This window comes from Schistocerca nitens, chromosome 7, assembly GCF_023898315.1.
Source record: "Schistocerca nitens isolate TAMUIC-IGC-003100 chromosome 7, iqSchNite1.1, whole genome shotgun sequence".
NCBI lineage: Eukaryota > Metazoa > Arthropoda > Insecta > Orthoptera > Acrididae > Schistocerca > Schistocerca nitens.
This window is the reverse complement of record NC_064620.1, coordinates 161,800,158-161,806,157: the sequence shown is the minus strand read 5'-3', so window position 1 is coordinate 161,806,157 and position 6,000 is coordinate 161,800,158.

Below are 6,000 nucleotides of genomic sequence, written 5' to 3'. Positions count from 1 at the left end.
AGTGAAGCCTTATGCGCTCAAAAATGCGGCATCGCGTGCATTCATTACCTTGTCGGTGTTCGTCAGGGGGCGGCGGGCAGCACAGCTCTGCTCACGTCGCTGTCTCAGAAGCAACTCTACTCCTAACTTCTCCTTACTACAATTTACCGAAGTTGGTTTAAAAAAACTATCTGGCTGTGTTTTCATCTGACCAATCAGGGTCTCAATGTTAACCTTAAGCTCTGCCTACAAAAATTCTGTCTATCCAATGAGAAACGTTATACTTTTCGTGGTGGGGCAATGTTTTTAAAGTTTGCAACGTAACAGAGACGCGAAAAAGTCTCACGCTAAAACTTGCAGCTGGTGTGGTCCTTTTAGCGTTATCGTAAGATCTATACTGTTCTTCTGGAGGGCTCTATCTTTTAACATGGGCTGGGGGGTGGTCCTGATGTAACAGAGACGCGAAAAAGTCTCACGCTAAAACTTGCGGGTGGTGTGGCCCTTTTTGTGTTATCGTAAGAGCTATACTGTTCTTCTGGAGGGCTCTAGCTTTTAACATTGGCTGGGGGGTGGTCTTGACGTAACACAGACGCGAAAAAGTCTCACGCTAAAACTTGCGGGTGGTGTGGTCCTAGCGGTTAACTGGCGACGTGGGTGTCCGTCCCTTATCGTAGGGCCTTCCAGCTTAACACGGTTCTGCTCTCGGCTTCTGTTCTCGTTTTTCCCCTCGGAACTGCGTCTGTCTCACGGTGGGAAGGTATGACATACATTTAGGCATTCTTGTGTTAGTCTGTGGTATTCCATTTGCTCACTCGTTACTCGTATTACTTTGGTTAATTTATTGTCACGATTTATTCGGAGCTATGTGACATACTACTGGATTTGCTTATCATGTCAGGGTTTTCATGGAAGGTGTTGAATTTGCCTGACACCTTACAACCTCTCGCATGGTCTCGCCGCCGCGGTATAGGTATATACAAGGTTGCCCAGAAAGTAATGCACTGCATTTTTTTCTTCAACAAATCCTTATCCAACATAATGAGAAATACACACACGTAATAATGGTGTTTTATCTACAGACCTTATTTTTCCACATAATCTCCATCCCGTTCTGTGGCCTTCCTCCAGCGCGAAACAAGGGCGTGTATATCCTGTCGGTACCAATCCTTGTTCTCGTGGCGCAGGCAGTCTCACTGTGTGAATCACCTCCTCATCGTCCTCAAAATTTCTTCCACGAATGGCATCCTTTAAGGTCCTAAACAAGTGGAAGTACGAGGGGCTATGTCAGGTGTGACAGCCATGGATGGTCTCCACGACCGCTGCAAATCGTGGAGCACCGCCGAACCGCCTTCTAACGACCTCACGTGCCCAGCGACTAACAATATTTCTGCCCACAGCAGATGCTCCATAGTCTCTGCACAAGTGTTTGTGAATATTCCCCACAGTTTCTTTCTCTGCAGTGACAAATTCAATGACGGCACGTTGTTTGTAGCGTACATCACCTACAGACGACATTTTGAAACTGTCCTGCAGCTACGCTATCAGTCGGAAGTGACGGAAATATGGCGCGCTCACTCAGGAGACTTTAAATAATACATACGTAACGTTTCGCATACGTAGAATTGTTTTCGGCTGAGAAAACAAATGCGGTGCATTACTTTCTGGACAATCCTCATATATACACACTGAAGAGCCAAAGAAACTCCCTAATATCGTGTAGGGCCCTCGCGAACACGCACATGGTGCCGCAACATGATGTGGCGTAGACTCGAATAATGTCTGAAGTAGCGCTCGGGGGAACTGAGATCATGAATCCTGCAAGGCTGTGCATAAATCCGTAAGAGTACAAGGGAGCGGAGATCTCTTCTAAATACCATGTTACACGGCATCCCAGATATGCTCAATAATGTTCATATCTGGGCGACTGGTGGCCAGCGGAAGTGTTTAAACTCAGAAGAGTCACTCTGGAGTCACTCTGGAGTCACTCTGTAGCAATTCCAGATGTGCGGGGTTTCGCATTGTCCTACTGGAATTGCCCAAATCAGTCGCAATGCACAATGCCGGGTGCAGGTGATCAGAAAAGATGTTTATGTACATGTTACCTGTCAATTCGTATCTAGACGTATCAAGGGTCACATACCAATCCAACTGCACACGCCCCACACCATTACAAACCCTCCACCAGCTTGAACAGTTGAACAGTCCCTTGCTGACATGGAGGTTCCGTGCATTCATGAGGTTGTCTCCATAGCCGTACATGTCCATACTCTCTATACAATTTGAAATAAGATTCGTCCGACCAGAAACATGTTTCCAGTCATCAACAGTCCAACGTCGGTGTTGACGGGCACAGTCGAGGCGCAAAGCTTTGTGTCGTGCACTCATCAAGGGTATACGAGTGGGCCTTCGAATCCGAAAGCCCATATCGATTATGTTTCGTTGAATGAATGATTCGCACGCTGTCACTTGTTGATGGTCCAGCACTGAAATCTGCAGAAATTTGCGGAAGGGTTTCACTTCCGTCACGTTGAACGATTCTCTTCCATCGTCGTTGGTCCCGTTCTTGCAGGAACTTTTTCCGGCCGCAGCGATGTCGGAGATTTGATATTTTACCAGATTACTGATATTCAACGTACACTCGTCAAATGGTTGTACGGAAAAATCTCCACTTCATCGCTACCTCGGAGATGCTGTGTCCCATCGCTCGTGCGCAGACTAACGCCACATTTATACTCACTTAAATCTTGATAACCTGCCGTTGTAGCACCAGTAACCGAGCTAACGACTGCCACAGACACTTGATGTCTTATATAGGTGTTAACGAACGCAGTACCGTATTTTGCCTGTTTACATACCTCTGTATTTGATTACGCATGCCTATACGTTTCTTTGGCGCTTCAGTATATATAAATTGGTTCAAATGGCTCTGAGCACTATGGGACTCAACTGCTGTGGTCATAAGTCCCCTAGAACTTAGAACTACTTAAACCTAACTAACCTAAGGACAGCACACAACACCCAGCCATCACGAGGCAGAGAAAATCCCTGACCCCGCCGGGAATCGAACCCGGGAACCCGGGCGTGGGAAGCGAGAACGCTACCGCACGCCACGAGATGCGGGCAGTATATTGTCTCATACTCTGCCACGGATGGTCTTCCGAAATTACTCACTGCAGAAGATCGTAATACGGTGGATCATCGCACGAACGCCGAAACTGCAGATACGTATTATATATCTGTTCGCAGAATTAAAAACCAACCAAAGTTGTTCGTCAAGGAAAGGCAATTGGACCTGATGAAGTATCTTTGTGATTCCGTACAGATATATTATACAATCTGCTCCCCTTCCAGCAACAGTTTATCGTAATTCGCTGGAACAAAGACGGGTTTCATTATTATCGGAATCAGGGACGTAGGTTGCAAGTGCTACTCTGAGATGAAGAGGTTGGCACAGGAGAGGAGTTCGTGACGGGCCACTTCAAACCAATCAGAAGACTGATGACGCAAAACAAAAAAGACGCACAAATTATTGTAGTTTTGCAGAAAGTTCGTCGGACCGATAAACATAATTTTACTCGTATAGTCTATTATTGAGGTCAAACTGTTGTACAGTTATGGAACACATTTTTTGCAATTTCAGCAGAGTCTCGTATTCTAGTATTTTCATCCCAAAGATACATCGAAGCTGTTTTGCCCTTTACACTTTGGATACCAAAACTGAGGCGTTCCCTGGAAAAAGGCTTAACGTCCATTAAGTCGTTTTTCCGTTTCCTGCAGTAATTACATCTGTACGAACCACTCTGTGTGCTCACAAATGATTATTTCTCTCCGATTATCGCAACGTCATATAGAAACATTTGACGGCCGTGCTGCTCCAAGTCGTCGACCGACAGACCGCCGTAGCCAGTAGACAACTTTGTAATATTTACGGCTTAGTCAGCCTCATATTAGGCTCCAAGAAGCTGTTCCCAGAGCAGTGGAGATGCAAGAAGTATATAGATGACTAAATGTGGTGTGAGGTACCTGTGACAGATGTTAGATTCGGTACCACTCCCGTGAGAAAGACCGTCTGCATAATGCTACTGCTCTGTGGTTGGAGCAAAGGCGCCAAAACGTTAAAGTATAGTTATTATTATTAGTTCAACTACTCATTGGAATGACTTCACTTTTTAATACAAATATCTCTAAACAGCTGCCTATCAATCAATTTAAATCAAAAACAAAAGACTGACGAAATTGCAGACGAAGCACTTCGGAAGCGTTCGGGTCACGCCTTTTCTGGTATGGCGCGCGAAGTGTTTCGGGCTGTCCGTGACTCTGGATTAGGTAGTCGAGAACAGACATGTTGTCTGTCGTAGGATGTGTTTCCAATTTTTATTTAAGTTCCTGTTCGTCACTCTGGATTAGGCAGTCGAGAAGAACAGACATGTTGTCTGTCGCAGGATGTGTTTGCCAGTATTCAGTATTAAAAGATTCACTCCGGTAGTCATGAGGCACATGCACGTGCCACAAATAGTGTAAAGATACATTTTCGTAAACGTTGTGTTTGATCATGTACTTTGCTGTATCAGAAGGTGTTGTATTAAGATCATGTAGTCTTCTCCTGTGGCTATATTAAAATGCGCGGTTGGCATCCCAAAGAAGTGATACATTATTTCAGAATAGAACCTCGCTAAAAGTCAGTTTCAGCCTCAAGATACAGAAACTTCGACCTGCGTTCTGTTTTCTGCGCTGGGGACATCAACTTGAGGTCAGCAGGTTAGTGGACTATAACAGAACCGTCGTATTCCACACAGTGCAGTGGAAACAACTAGGCGCCTCACGTGTACTGCATGCACAGAACAGCCCGCGGCTCGTGGTCGTGCGGTAGCGTTCTCGCTTCCCGCTCCCGGGTTCCCGGGTTCGATTCCCGGCGGGGTCAGGGATTTTCGCTGCCTCGTGATGACTGGGTGTTGTGTGATGTCGTTAGGTTTAAGTAGTTCTAAGTTCTAGGGGACTGATGACCATAGATGTTAAGTCCCATAGTGCTCAGAGCCATTTGAACCATTTTTGAACCATGCACAGAACAAATGTGCTCAGTGACACGTCATCTGAAGCAATGCAGAGGAGAAAAAGGAGGATGATCGGTATTAACACCAACAATCAATTCATTCTGCCTTTCTTGCCGTAACTTCCATGCAGTTCGTACCAGTGCTGCGTGTGCACTGTGCTAAGACGTATTTGTCAGTTATGGGACATTCGTATCGTGGAATTAACGTTTGCCAACATCACATAGGAAATAAATAGTGACTGTAAACAAAATATGGGAAGTGACTGTGTTGGTATATCCAGTACGGAGTCTGATTATGAGAACCACCTAATTGGAAGGAAGCGTAAAAATCAGAAAGGGACGTAGAAGAAAGAGGTGGCGAAGAATAAAAATTGAGAAAGTGTTAGGTGATTTTCCGTCTCGTCTACTTATGCAGGAACATTCAGTCATTATCAAGTAAAGAAACGAGGATGTACATGCCAGTGTACATGGCGAAGATGTGTCGTCCTGGGATCACGGATGAAAAGAAGAAACACATTCTCGCACTACTTAAGTTTCTTCAAGACAACAATGCAGAAATGCTGAAGGATATTGTCGACGTTTACGCATCTGCGACAGACGAGGACTGCTCAGAATGCGAAACAGACGCATGATTCGTAATAACCACGCATAGATTGTTGCTGATCATTGCTGAAGAAGGTGTTGTGACCTATGCATGTCTGCAGTTGAATAAATGCATTTCTTTCGCTTTGTGGATGATTATGTTAATACCAAGTTTTTAAAGAGGATTATTATGTATTGTGTTCGTTTGTATGTGTAATGCCTTCAGGAGCACCTTTATACAGTGAACTGTTGCTCTGAAAACTATTTATGTTTGTCGAATAAAAACGTATCTCGTTTATTTACGTGCTGGATACTCTACTTATAGATTTAACGACTGTTTAATAGTAAATGTGGGAAATGTCTTTTTTTTGCACGTGTTATACAGTGAT